Here is a 14,827-nt window from a genome sequence, read left to right as displayed (position 1 = left end):
TGCCAAACCTCTGGGGACTGTGGACTCTGTACACACTTTACCTATTTGGGAACAGTATATACAGAGCCACTTTCTCACATAAGGGTCGAGAGAATATTGAGGATGGTAATGTCATCGAAGGGAGTGAATTGACTCCATGAAGCATTGTTTTTGAGGGAGAGACAATGAGGCGAGGTCTGGGGTGTGGAGACAGAGGAGTCAAGAGAGGGCGAAAGATTGAGTGCAGCAGACCTTAGATCTGCTTCGATTTTGTTCGTCTTATCGAGGAAGAATTCAGCATCCGCATCGCAGTTTGGTTGCGGGTGAGAGAGGTGCTGAGATGGGGTAGAGGTGTTGTTGGATTGAGATTTAATCAGCTCAAAAAGACGTTTCGGGCAATTTATGGCTTTGTCCAGTTGGTATTTGAAGTTGGCTTTCTCTGATCTAATGAGTTTGTTATATCCACTTCTTTTGAATCTTAGTGTTTTTAGAAGATCCGAGGAGGGAGTGGATTTCCAGGTGTGTTCCGCTAGTCTTAGGCTGCGTCTGTCTGCATTTAGTTTGTCATTGAACCAAGGTTTGGAGTCTTTTATGGGAATTCTTTTAGTTGAAGGGGGCTGTGGCATTCAAGGCAGAAAGCATGGCGCGGTTATAGTGTTCAGTGAGATCGTGAACGTCGTACAGGTTTGCAGGCGTTGGAAGGGAAGAATTGCAGCGCTCTATGAGCTCATTAACGCTTGTGTTATGGAGAGATCTATTCCAGTGCTTGAGTTTTAGAGGTTATGCACTTTTGTGGTTCCAACTTTCAAAAATCAGGAAGTTGATATAGTGGTGGTCAGAGCAGTCAAAAGGGAGAATGGATTTGAGATGGACGGAGTTGGGGTTGAGATGATTAGATCCAGTGTCGAGCCTAAGTTGTGTGTGGGACTGTCACAGAATTGGGTCAGAGAGAGGTCGGTTAGGAAGTTTTTGAGGGTTCTAACAGCCTGATCATTAGTGTCATTCCAGTGGAGATTGAAGTCCCCAAGGAAGACCTGAGGGTTGTCTGCCCAGGTTGGAGGAGATGGTTTTCCATAGTTTGTTCAATTAGAGGTAGGTTATCACCTGGTGGGTGGTAGAAGATGTGAAGGCTGCATATGAGTATGTGTGCTAGTGATATCTATGCATAGGTATTCACAGGATGAAAGATTGGCTGAGGGGGACTGTTTTGCTGTGAGAGAGTTGCGGAAGATACAGGCTAAGCCCCCTCCTGTTTTTTTTTTTAACTCGGTTGAGTCTGAAAATGTTGTGACTGGGAGGGACTAATAAGTCAAGGATGGGGTCAGAGGAGTCGTTGAGCCATGTTTCGGTGAGGATAAGGAGGTCTGAATCTTGAGCAAGGATGAGATCAGCAAGCTCTGAGGCATGTTTCACCGCTGATCTACAGTTAAGTAACATGCATTTCAGATGTGATTTGTGCAGGGTGTCTGAGCGCGGGCTGTGTAGTGGGGATCTGTATGAGGTTATTAGTGTTTATGGAATTGGCGTTGAGTCTTGGAGCTCTATGAGGGTTGGATGTGATGCTTTGGATGGGTTTCACATTATCATGTTTAGGGAATGTCGAGCTAGGGGCAATTAGTGGGCCTGTTTGTGAGGATCCAGTAGGGGCTGAGATGGCCGAATGAGGAGAGGTGTACTCAAGGAGGATGGAGAGAATATCAGGTTCTGAGAACGGGGTTTTGGATCTGGCCGGTCTAGAGGGGGCATTGGGGTAGGGGGTGGTATTCCAATTCTGGTCAGGGGGTATTAGCTGGCTCAGAGGAGGGATCTCCTGTGAAATCCTGTTGGGGGAAGGATGAGGGATCTCATGTGTGGACATGTTGGAAGAGAGGTCAAAGGCTAGCTCTTCGGCGGACTTAATGAGTTTTTGGATGACAGTTTTCAGAGTTAGAAGCTCCTGGGTAATTTTCTTGAGCTTGGAAGCAGTATCGGAGTGTGGCTTATGGGTCACGTGGAGGGTTGGTCAGTGGGGAGGGCGGAGGAGAGGTCAGGGCAGGTGGAAGTGGGGGATGGGGTAAATAAGCTAATGGAGAGTTCCCTCTTCGATGTAAGGGCGCGCAAGTAGAGTGGCCGATGGAAGGGAGGGTAGGGGAAGGGAGGTTGGATGTGTTCCTGTTGGAGAGTGGGCAGGCCCGCTGTCGAGTGTGGGAGTTATGTAGGCAAGGGCTAGTGGGAGAGAGGGTGGGTGAAGTGTCGGAGACGTGGTTGGAGCGAGCGATAACAACTGATCTGTGATTACTGGCAATAGTTTGGACAGGTCGTGGGCCGATGGATGAATTAGGAGAGCATATGGTTGGAGGATCTAAAGTACTGTGTGTGCTGATCAGGGTAGGTGAGGCAGTTATCAGGATGTGGGCAGTTAGAGAGATATCAGGGACCTCATGAGATTGGGGGGGGGGGGGGAGGGGAGAGAGACCACATAGTTCAATTATATACCCCAGAAGGTTCTGGCTTATTTCGCTTAGTTTTTAAAATATATGTTTCTATCTGTCCTAGGGATTTTTCAAATTCTCAGTCCTCGGAGACCTTCCACTCTCTGCTGAACTATGCATTCTGTCTCGTCTAGGTTTGCATTTGTCATCATTGAGATCCTAGCTCACACGAGCAGTTTATACTTCTTTCAAATTTGGCATGCTCTAAAAACTGCAGTTGGTCAATGTTAGACCTGGCACATTGGCGTGAGTCTCCCTTCCATTTTTCGCTGTGCCTCATATGTTTTTGCTGGTGTTAGTTGCTCATGGCACTGTGCCACTGATGTCCAGTGCCACAGTGCAAGTGCTCCCTATTGTAAATTGATGTGTGATTCCATGATTGGTTGGTTTACTTGTCAGACCCTAGTACAATGCACCAGGAGTGCCCAGGGCTTGTAATCCAAATACTGCTGGTGGGCTTGCAGCACTGGTTGTGCCACCCACAGAAGCAGCCTGTAAACATGTGTCTAAGGTCTGCCATTGCAGAGCCTGCGTGCAGTCTGGTACTGTCACGCTGACTGGGCAAGTGCACCCACTTGCCAGTCCCTAAACCTTCCCTTTTCTTCATATCAGACACCCCTATGGTAGGCCCAAGGGCAGGGTGCATTGTAAGGATAAGGTAGAACATGCCCTGGTGTGTGTGGCATGTTCTAATAGTGAATTACAGCCATTTTTGTTTTTCACTATTGCAAGGCTACCTGTTCTCCATAGGCCAGAATGGGCAGTTTGGTTATTACATCTTATAATCCTAACTGACTCAGAGAACAAGGCAGAAATTCGAATTTAGTATGCCTGAACTCAGGATGATAAAATACATCTTTTAGTGAAGTTGGTTTTAACATTCTGTGTTTGAAAATGCCACTTTTAGAAAGTAGGCATTTCCTTGTCTAACCATTCCAACCTGCCTCTGCTAGGCTGTGTGTATTCCTTTGTCTGAAGTTTGAGTGACAGGACTGGGGAATTCCAGGAGACAGGGTGAGGTGCCCCAGTGGTGAATAGAGAGATCTGCCTCTAGATGGGTGGGAGGAGTTGCACCTGGGACCTGAATAGGGCTGTGCCTGCCTTCCACAATGCTGGCTCCACCTCCTAGGGAGCGGCTGATGTCTCTACCCTGCACAGTGAATGAAAAGAAGGAATCCTGTCAACAAAGAGCTGCAGGGCTGTACTTGCCTTCCACAATGCTGGCTCCACCTCCTGTGGGGCGTCTAATGTTTCTGCCCTGCACTGTGAAAGGAAAGGAGAAGTCTGGTAAACAGAGTGCTCAGGAACTGGTTTGGACTGGGCAAAGGCACCTCTGCCTTCAGAGGACAAAGGATTTCTGGGTATAAATATTGGGACCCTGATCCCAAGAAATTAGATCACTTTGGGAAAACAATAAGAACCTCTGCTGAGGGAGGAACCAGAAGAAGCTGAGGAGGAAACTATCCCTGAACCTGGGGGATTGGCCTGCAGTGGTTGCCTTACTGCCAAAGAGAGGAGAAAGGAACTTTGTGTGTACTTTTGCTCAACTTGTGAAGGATCTTCAAGGGCTTGGAAAAGAGCTTGCCTCCTGCTGAAGTCTCAGGAACAACAGACTTCACCCTCCAGCTCCCCAGAGTTCTTTGGAAGGGCCTGCTGCTGTTGTTGGGCCTTCTGAAGGACTGCGTGTCGCAAGGAGCTGGAAGCACGACTCAAGAAGGAGAAGCGTGCCGCCGTCGGAGCTGTTGTCGTCTCATCTCGTAAAGTGGTTCGCCGCTGCAGCATCGCATCGAGCGGAAGCGTCTCGCATCCTCCAGGAAGTGTCTCGCAACGCCGAAGAAGCATGTCGCCATCGCAGCGGACGCATTGCACCGCATCAAGAGAAGAGTCTCGCATCGAGGAAGAAGCGTGTCGCCATCGCAGCCATCATAGTTGTCGCATTGCACCGCATCAAGAAAAGCGCCTCGCATCCACGGAGAAGTGAGCCGCCGTCGGAACTGCTGTCGTCGCATCGTGTAAAGGGGTGTCGCCGCTGCAACATCGCATCAAGCGGAAGCGTCTCGCAAACGTCGGAGAAGAGTGTCGCTGCCAAGGCCGCTGTCGACGCTGCAGCTGAAGCATCGAGTCGAGTCTTCTTGCAACATCGGAGAAGCGTGCCGCATCTGGAAGATCTTCACGTCTTTATTTCTTTGCACCAAAAACTTAATCGCATCAACATCGTTGCAACACTTTCGTTGCCCTGCGTGTCGCATCTAAAAGGTACATTGACTTAAAGTGTCGCATTTAAGAACTTAAGAGAACCAAGCAAAATTCTACCATCTAAAGTAACAGTATTGTGTGTTTTTGTCGTTTAATGGTCTTGTGATGAATCTATATAAAGAATACTTATTTTTTATATAAAACCTGTGTGGTGTCCATCTGTAGTGTTGTCACTTGATTACTGTATGTGTTCACAAATGCTTTACACACTGCCTCTGAGATAAGCCTGTCTGCTCGTGCCAAGCTACCATGGGGGTGAGCAGGGGTTATTTTAGGAGTGTACCCCCCCTTACCCAGACTTGAGGAGAGGGTCCCTATTTGTCACAAGTGCATACCTGTGCCAACTAGAGACCCCCAAGTCTAACAGGCCCCTGTTGAAATCCATCAGTTTATCAGGACCTTTATCTTTAGTATCAGGAGTTTCAAGAGGATCCATATTGGCATACACAGGGTCACCAAGATTAACCTCCTTAGTACCAGTTCCCCCTAAATGCATTTTTACGTAGGCTTACTCACTAACATTCACATTTTTTTATGTTTCAGCTAAGTGTCACACTTTTGTGCATTCACTTTCAACAATGCAGATGCAGATTAAGGAAAGGAACTCTTTAGTGACCCCACTGTAACACATAGCCTCAGAGTTGGAAACTTTAACATGGAGTCTGAAGGGATATTAGCAATACATTTACTGCTTTTATCATTTCATACCCAATAAAGAATTTTGAAAAATGTAGGAGGATTATATGAAAATTCCCATAATTTACTTTTACTAAAAATCCATAAAACGTAATCTCAGAGATAGAGCCAGGTGCTGAAAGCATTAGAGAGCAATGTATACCCATATTGGAACTTAAGTTAAATCATTACCATCATACATTAAGCTATATCGTCAAGATGGGTTCTCTATAGGTATTGATCTGTACTAATCTTCAACTCACCAATAGAGATTATTTCACTACTCAAGAATGCAAGTGACTTACTAAATATTACAAATGTAATTTGCTTTTATAGTCATCGAAAATGTGCATGTTGGCAGTCTCCATATATATTTTGTGCACGTAATATTGCACAAGTTACTTACTTTCGGTAATGATATATCTGTAAGAAACCATAGTAGTGATAGATTCCTTACCTTAGAATTACCCCCAGGTGTCAGACTGGATCGGGAAAGTTTTCATCAGCAGTACCCCTACGCGTCGGTAGGCGTCGTCGTGCGGCTCCGCGTGCGTGGTTGGCGCCGAGATGACGTCGCTGGAGCTACTTCTAAGCGCCCATGCGCGCTGACGTCAGTTCTGTACACGACTTTCCGTGCCAGGAACGTAGAGCCATGCCAAAAACTGACCACTGGTGCCATGAAACTAGGGCCTTGAAAAGGATGACCTTTACTCTAGAAATCAGTTCGCAGAACGGGGAGGATGGGTGGGGCGGTAAGGACTCTATCACTACTAAGGTAAGTAACTTGTGCATCTGAAAGAAACACGTAGTAATAGAATCCTTACCTTAGAATAGATACTCCAGCAATACCAACACCGGTGGTAGGTCTGCGAACCAAGATCACACCAGAAAGTCCTGGAGAACAGAATGGCCAAAGAAGCCGTCTCTCCGGACTTGGCAGTCCAGGCAGTAGTGCTTGGTAAACGTGTACAGCGAGGCCCACGTAGCTGCCTGACAGATGTCATGCAAGGGAACTCCCCGTACCAAAGCAGTAGTGGCTCCCGTCGCCCTGGTAGAATGGGCGCACAGCCCCACCGGAGGCTCTTTTTTAGTCAAATAACAACAAGCCTTTATGCACAGAACGACCCGCCGAGAGATGGTCCGCTTGTGCACGGCCCGACCTTTCTTGGCGCCCACATAGCCAATAAAGAGCTGGTCATCCACCCGGAACTGTTGTGTGCGGTTTAGGTAGAATGAGCGCACATGTTTTGGGTCCAGACGGTGGAGCCTCTCTTCCTCTTTTGAGGGAGGCAGAGGCGGAAAGAAGGTGGGCAAAGTGATGGTCTGCCCAATGTAAAAGGCAGTGACAACCTTCGGCATAAAAGATGGACGAGTCCTTGGAACCACTTTGTCCGGATGGACAGAGAGAAAATGAGGTTTAGAAGAAAGAGCCTGGAGCTCACTCACTCTTCTGGCAGAGGTGATGGCCACCAGGAAAGCTGTCTTTAAAGTGAGAAGACGAAGAGGACAGTTGTGAAGTGACTCAAAGGGAGCACACATCAGATATGTCAGAACCAGGTTCAAGTCCCACTGAGGCATTATGAAAGGAATAGGAGGGAAAAGATGAGTAATGCCTTTAAAGAATCTATTTACAACAGGGGACTTTAAAAGGGAAGGCTGATCTAAAAGCCATAAAAAGGCTGAAATGGCCAAGAGATAGCCCTTGATAGTGCCCAGAGCAGAGCCCTGCTGGGCCAAAGAAAGCAGGAATAGAAGGACCTCTGAAAGAGGGGCCGAATAGGGATCCACAGCCTTTGCTGTGCACCATGCCACAAACTTATTCCACCTGCAGGCGTATACCATCTTAGTTAACATCACAAACTTCGGGAGGCAGGTCAAAAGACGTCAACTGCCGCCGCTCAATCTCCACACAAGGAGGTGGAAGTTGATCAGGTTCGGGTGGAAGACCGTCCCCTGTTGCTGCGAAAGAAGATCCTCCGGAAGAGGCAGTCGGGTCGGGGGATCGAAAGCCATGCTGAGTAGCTCGGGATACCATACTCTTCGAGCCCAGTCCGGAGCCACAAGAATGACTTTGGCCCGTCGCGCTTGATCTTCTTCAGCACTCTGGGTAGAAGTGGTATAGGCGGAAAGGCGTATAGTAGCCTGCAACTCCACTCGCGCCAAAAAGCGTAGCCTAGCAAGTGCCGCCTTGGAAATTCCAACGCGCAGAACTAATGACATTGCGCGTTCTCTTCCGTGGCGAATAGATCTAACCATGGCTCTCCCCACTGCTGAAAGAGACCTTGCACCACGTCAGAGTACAGATGCAATACGTGATCCATCATGCACCGAAAGCTGAGTTTGTCCGCCCTGGCATTCAGAGAACCTGCCAGGTGTTGAACCACCAGGAAAATGCCCTCATGTTAAAGCTCTTTGCACAGAAGCGGACAGCTCTACACCCAGCCCTTATATCAGATTTAGCGCACACCGGCCCTTACCAAGTCGGCCCGTGCAGCCCGGACTACCACCCTATACTTTAGTTTACCTCAACCAGGATTGTACACGCATTCCCTGAAGAAGTTCATTCTCATGAATGAAACAAGTTGGCTGGCATTTTTGAAAATAAAGAATTATTCAAGACTTTTAACATCACAAGACTCATTGATTAATTAACTACAACTTAATATCGAGCGGTGCACCACTCCACAAATCTGACTTTCTCATTTATCTGCATAGCAGTAGGCAGTAGTTTTTGTGCACACTCAACCAGATTGACTATTTTTTTCAAAAACAACAAGGGAACTTCACAGGGAAGTGCAGTCACTGTGTCCACCGTTGTGTGGAACTACTATTTGCTGATGTTAAAGCCATGTCCAGAGACGCAGAGCCTCCTGACATAGGGTCCACGACCCCACCCCGCCCTGTGTGTTGCAGTACCACATGGCGTTGGTGTTGTCCGTGAACACCTGCCCTACTCTCCCCTTGACAGAGGGAAGGAATGCTTTCAGTGCAAGTCGGATCGCCCGAAGCTCCAGAAGGTTGATATGGAGCCAGGACTCCGCCGGACACCAGAGTCCTCTGATCTCCGCCACTTTCATGTGGCCGCCCCATCCCAGAAGGGACGCGTCCGTCACCACTGTATGTTCCAGTTGGGGAAGGGAGAGGGATCTCCCATTGACCCAATCGCGATTCGTGAGCAACCACTGCAATTGTTGTGCAGTGCCTTCCGAGATCTGGATAGGTTGCCCTGATGCTGTGCCCACTGGACCTTCAGGTCCCACTGCAGAGCCTGCATATGCCATCTGGCATGATCCACCAACAGGATGCAGGAGGCCATCAGGCCCAGTAGCCAGAGGGTCATCCTGACCGAAACCCGGGATAAAGGCTGAAAGATCGGAATCACAGCTTGAATATCCAGGACTCGCTGCTCGGGAGGATAAACCTGGGAGGATAAACCCGAAACTGCACCGAATCCAGAACCGCTCCGATGAAGAGGAGCTTCTGAGAGGAAATCAGGTGAGACTTCGGCACGCTGATGGAGAACCCCAGCAAATGCGGAAGTTGGCCGTAGTCTGGAGGTGGGAGATGACTCCCTGGGGCGAGCCCGCCTTCAACAACCAGTTGTCGAGATAGGGAACCCCTGATCTGCGCAGATGAGCTGCGACCACCGCCATCACTTTCGTGAACACCCGAGGGGCACTGGTAAGACCGAAAGGGAGCACGGTGAACTGAATGTACTCGTGGCCTACTGTGAACCGCAGGTAACGCCGGTTGGCCGACAGGACGGGAATAAGAAAGTAAGCGTCCTGCAGGTCCAATGCTACCATCCAATCTTGCGGGTCTAGGGCAGCCAAGACCTGAGCAAGTGTGAGCATCTTGAACTTCTCCTTCCGGAGGAAGCGATTGACATTCCGAAGGTCTAAGATAGGATACAGACCCTTGTCCTTCTTGGGGAACAGAAAGTAGGGGGGATAACAACCACAACCGACTTCTGGCCCAGGAATGCACTTGATGGCTCCCTTGGCCAAGAGGGCCTTGACTTCCTGCTGAAGAAGCGCAAGATGGTCCCCCGACATGCGGTGGTATTGAGGTGGCATGGCTGGAGGGGGGAGTCTTGAAGGGGAGTGAGTAGCCCCTTCAGACAATTTGCAGCACCCACTTGTCCGATGCGATGTTGCGCCAGTGGGGGAGATGATGGCGAATTCTGCCGCCCACTGGCCTTTGATGGGCCTGAAAGGTCGGACGAGGAAGACTTTGCAGTGGATGCTGCGGGGATGGAGGTGGACTGACTCCACCCGCTGGCCCCCAAAACGCCTCGACGGTTCCCACGTCCGCTGCCGCTCTGAGAATGTTGCTGCGCAGGCCTGTGGCTCTGGAACTAACATGTTGGGGCACCCCTTCCGTGGCCACGAAAGGAGCGAAAAGCGGAAGGCGGAGGAGGGCGAGTGGCCGACAGGTCCAAGGACTTGGCCGTAGCCCGTGAGTCCTTAAACCGCTCCAACGCACTATCCGCCTTATTGCCAAAAAGGCGAATGCCATCAAAGGGCATGTCCATCAAGGTGTTCTGGACATCCCCTGAGAAGCCAGTTGTTCTCAGCCAGGCGTGGCGCCGAAGCGCCACCATCGTGGAAATCGCCCTGCCCAGCGAGTCAGCGGTATCAAGCCCACAACGAATGGTGAACTTTGCTGCATCTCTGTCAGCTGCTATAGCTTGGGAGAGTACTGTCCGTGCCTCCTTCGGACAGTTGGGCAGCACCTGCGCAACCATATCCCACAGAGAGTGGGCATAACGGCCCAAGAGGCATGCGCTGTTCACCGACCACAGCCCTAAGCTGACAGATGAAAACAGCTTCTTGCCAAGCTGTTCCAGCTTCTTGGATTCCCTATCCGGAGGTGTGGAAGGGAAGGCGCTCTGGGAAGCAGAGGCTTGGACAACCAAGCTCTCGGGAGTGGGGTGTTGGGATAGAAAGAGGGGGTCGCCCGGAGCCAGGCGATGGCGGCAGGCCACGTTCCTGTCCACAGGAGCCCCTGTGTTGGGCCTGGACCAAGTGCCCAAAGGACGTCAGAAAGTGCGTCATTAAAAGGCAGCAAGGGCTCCGAAGAGGTTGCCGCCGGCTGAAGCACTTCTGTCAAAAGGTTAGTCCTGACGGCCACCGTCGGGAGTTCCAGGTGGAGGGCCTCGGCTGCCCTACGTACTACCACTGCGTAACTGGCTCCCTCCTCCGTAGCCACAGAAGGAGGAGACAGCATGCCAAGGTCAGGTGAGGTGTCAAGACCACTGGCATCCCCCAAATCCTCTGCCCAGTCCCGATCATAATCACACTGCTGTGTGAGAGGGTCCTCAGACCCCTCCCGGTCCTCCCCTTCCTCCGCAGTCTGTGAAACAGGCTGAAAATAAGGAGGACGGACATAGGGGAAAAATGGCCCCATCGGCATCCGGATCGGCACCGATCCGGCACTGTGTCCGGTTCAGGGCTGAAACTGGGGACGACATCGTCCTGAGGAACGGGCGACGTCGGGAGTGGTGCCGGTGGTGTCGTCGGTGGAGGTGTTACAATGTCAACCGGCGTCGACCGAATTCCGATCCTAGATCCCAGGGGTCCTGCGGCGTTGGGGCCAGAGCCGCCAGCGATGGAAGGACAGGACCCCCAGTCGGGCCTGTGGTGCCCGGAGGAACACCGGCGGGGCCAGACGGCCCAAAGAGTTGGGCCATGTCAGCAAGAAACTCTTGCACCTGAGCAGGCGTCATCGACGGACCCGGAAAAGGTGGGTAATGCCGGCGGCGTTGTCGCAGGCTCAGCTGGAGGCGTGGGGGTGGCACCACCCACAGCCACAACAGGCGAGGGTAAGTCGAGGAGCGACGACGCTTCTTCCACTTCTTTTTGGAATGCTTCGACTTACCTGACCCAGAGTACGAAGACTTAGATCCAGAGGAACGATGGTGACGACTCCGCGCCCGGTCCCTCGACCTCCCACGGGACCTGGATCTTGAGCGGCGTGGAGCCGACTGCCGGACCTCCAGCAACTTTGGGGACTGGTCCCGCAAAGTCTTCGGCGCCACGGCCCGGCAGTCGGGGCACGACTTGGAGTTATGGTCGCGCCCCAGGCAGTAGAGACATAAGTGGTGCGGGTCCGTCACCGACACCATGTGGTGACAGACCCCACAGTTCTTAAAGCCAGGCATCCCTACGCCACCAGGAGTCGATCGACTCGAAGAAATTGAGACAAAAGGCGTCGAAAAAAAACTCAGTCAAAAAGTGACTGGGGGTACTTGCTCGTCCCCGATCTGCGCTTGCTGGCGCGGAAAAAGAAAGAACTGACGTCAGCGGGCGTGGGCGCGTCTAAGTAGCTCCAGCGACGTCATCTTGGCGCCGACGTACGAGTTACTTACCTTCGGTAACGATGTATCTGGTAGAGACGATTCTAGCCACAGATTCCTTCACGTAGAATTATCCCCAGGTGTGAGACTGGATCCGGAAACTTTTTGCCACGGCATCCCTGCGCACCGGGGGCGGGGCGACATAACGCGACTCCGCCCAGGTGTCGTCCCGCCCCGGCATGCCCACGTCAGTTTTCTTCAGAGAACTTTTACGCACCAAAACGCAGAACTACCAGATAAAAAACTGTGGAAACAAGGGAATAGTGTGCAAAGAGCAGAACAATTGGAAACAAACAGTGAGTAACAACACCACCAGAGTAGTGCCAACACCGCAGAGCCCAAGGGCAGGGAAAGAAGAAAGAAGAACAAGCAGAAACCTGCACAGTCACCCTGCCAGCACATAGACAACCTCCCATCCCTGTGCCCCGGAGACAAGAACAGGCGTAAAAGTCATGGCACACGTAGGAAGCCCATCCCCCCCATCCTGAGCAAGGAATGGGACCAGTCCCAAGACAGACAAGGACAACAAACCTCCAAGCCACCCCCACCTAGAGGGTAACCACCCACAAGGGACAAGGCCAAGACAAGGCCAGATGACCCTTAATCAGAGGACAGCAATGGAAGGAAGGGAGGGTGAGGGAGGACAGGGATAGAAACAATCCCCCCAAAACCTGGAGTAGCCAGATCAGCAGGGCACCGGAGCACCGGAACCCCATCCTCCAAGGACCAAAGGAGGAATGAACCGCCCCCAGACGGAGTCACCCGCAAGAACAAGGAAGGCACTCACAGGAGACACAGCCCCCCCACCGGGAGGCAAGTACCGAAGACCAACCCAAGGGTCCTCGCACAATAGGGGAGGAAGGGCGGGCCGTGAAGGAATCTGCGGCTAGAATAGTCTCTACCAGATACATCGTTACCGAAGGTAAGTAACTCGTACATCTGACTAGCCGCAGATTCCTTCACGTAGAATAGATACCCTAGCAATACCCCCTGGGAAGGAGGGTCTGCAAAAGGACCCCACCAGCCAATGCAGAACAGAGAGCCCCACAGGGGACCAGAGCTGTGGACCAGGTAGAACCTCGCCCCTGCCAGGCCAAGGGAACCCCCACAAGCAGAACACCACCGACCCCAAGGGAATGTAGGGGGAAAAGAAGGCTGAAGAGGCCCATAAACTCACAGCAGAGGAACCAAGGGCAAGGAATCAGAGGCGGAAGCATCCCACTCCCCTCACAAGGCAGCATAGCTTCCGCCCAATGCCAAGACAGGAAAGCGGAAGAAGAAGAAGCCTAGTGGACCCAAGGAAACTAGGGAAAAGAAGGCAAACACACTCCAGATGGAAAGCAGCCTGCCAGCCAGAACAGAGCCGGCAGTCAAAGCCAAAAGCAAGAAGAACAGCCCGAGGCCCCAGGAAGAGCGAGTAGGGGACGCCTAGCAAGGGAGAACACAGGATCATCCCAGACCTCAGGACAGGAGCAGGGAGAGGAGGAGATGCCCGGGCCACCACTACGAGTGGCCGCGCACACGACCTCAGGAAGCAAAAGCAACCTACCTTAACGCCATGGCGAAGGCGACCAGAACCCCCTAGCAGAGCGCAAGCCATATGACAGCTACCACTACCCCACATAGGGTACATTAAGTCCCAAGATATGGGAACCCTCTTTGGAAGAACTTCCGCCGCAGAGGAAAAATCAAAAGAGCCACGGGGAAAGAAAAACCCCCGCTGAAGACTTGACAAGCAGCCCAAACAAAGCAGAAGACCCAATCTCAGAGCCAAGTCCGCGCAACAACTCCTGCAGAACCCCACACAATGAACACAATGGTCGTCTAGCAGCCAACAATGCCAAAGTCCAAAGGAAGGACGTAAACGGCTAGAAAACACACTGCACAGCCAGAACAGCCGGCCTTAGAAGGCCCAGAATCAACCCAACTCAGAAGTCACTGAGGAGGGGACGGAGGAGGATAAGGCGGAGGAGGAGGCGGAGGACGGAGCCCCGCCAAGAGCCTTTGGATGGCGGTGTTGGCCGGGGCATGGAACAACAGGCTGCCATCAAACGGAAGGTCGATGAGTCGCTCCCGAATATTCTCAGGGAATACTCCGTCCCGAAGCCAAGCATGGCGACGGAGAGCGACTGAGGAAGCCATGGCCCAGCCCAGCACCTCCGAGATGTCCAGAGCGGAGCGTAGAATAAACGTCGCAAGCTCCCGGCCATCCAATGCATGATGTCCTAAGTCCACCAAGCTAGACTCCTGGGACGCTGCAGATCCAAGAGACTCCACCGAGTCCCACAAACAGGAGGAGGCCCTGGCCAGCACACACAAGGTGTAAAGGGCCCGCAGGTCCGCGCTGGTCGAGGCGAACATGTTGCGTCCCCAAAAGTCCAGCCAGCAGGCCTCTCAGGACGGCGGAGTCAACAGCGGCGGCAGGGAGGGAAAAGCAGTCCGCAAAAGGGGGCTGGCGGTTGAGGGGTGAAGGGAAAGACACGCCGGGTCACGCGGCGTAGAAGATGCTGAGGCACCGGGTCCCCTGAGGCAGGACGCTTCCAAGCCCCCGTCAGGGAAGAAAGGAGCGAACCTTCAAAGGGAAGTAAGATTTCCCTTTCACCAGAGCGCTGGTGGAGGACCTCCAATAGATGGTCCGCCGGAAAGTGAGCAACCGGATCACCCATGCGCAGGATGCCCACAGCCATGGACACCGCGTGAGCGAAGGCCACACCCGCCTCCATAGGGCCCCAGGGTGGAGAAATCAGCTCCTCCGTGGGCGACGGCTGCAAACTAAGGCGGCCGTCCCCGGGGCCAAGCGGGGCGGGCAAGGGCCAGACCTGGAAGTCAGAAGGAGCCGAAGAATGAGGGACCTGCCGCTCTTCCAACGAACACCTCCACTCCAGGAAGGGCAGGGAGCCACCCTTCGATGCCAGTAGAAAAGACACCACACGCAGACACCACAGTCTCCGGGAAAGACGTCACCAGTATCCGGGGAGGACATCACCAGTATGCATGCCTCTGGAGAAGAAGGAGCGTCCGAAGACGAATCCGCGGTACGACACCTGCGCGGAGCCGTAGAATCCGCTGCTTGAGGCAGGATGTCAGC

The sequence above is a fragment of the Triturus cristatus genome, chromosome 7, assembly GCF_964204655.1.
Source record: "Triturus cristatus chromosome 7, aTriCri1.1, whole genome shotgun sequence".
NCBI lineage: Eukaryota > Metazoa > Chordata > Amphibia > Caudata > Salamandridae > Triturus > Triturus cristatus.
Note: the sequence above shows the minus strand (reverse complement) of the source record.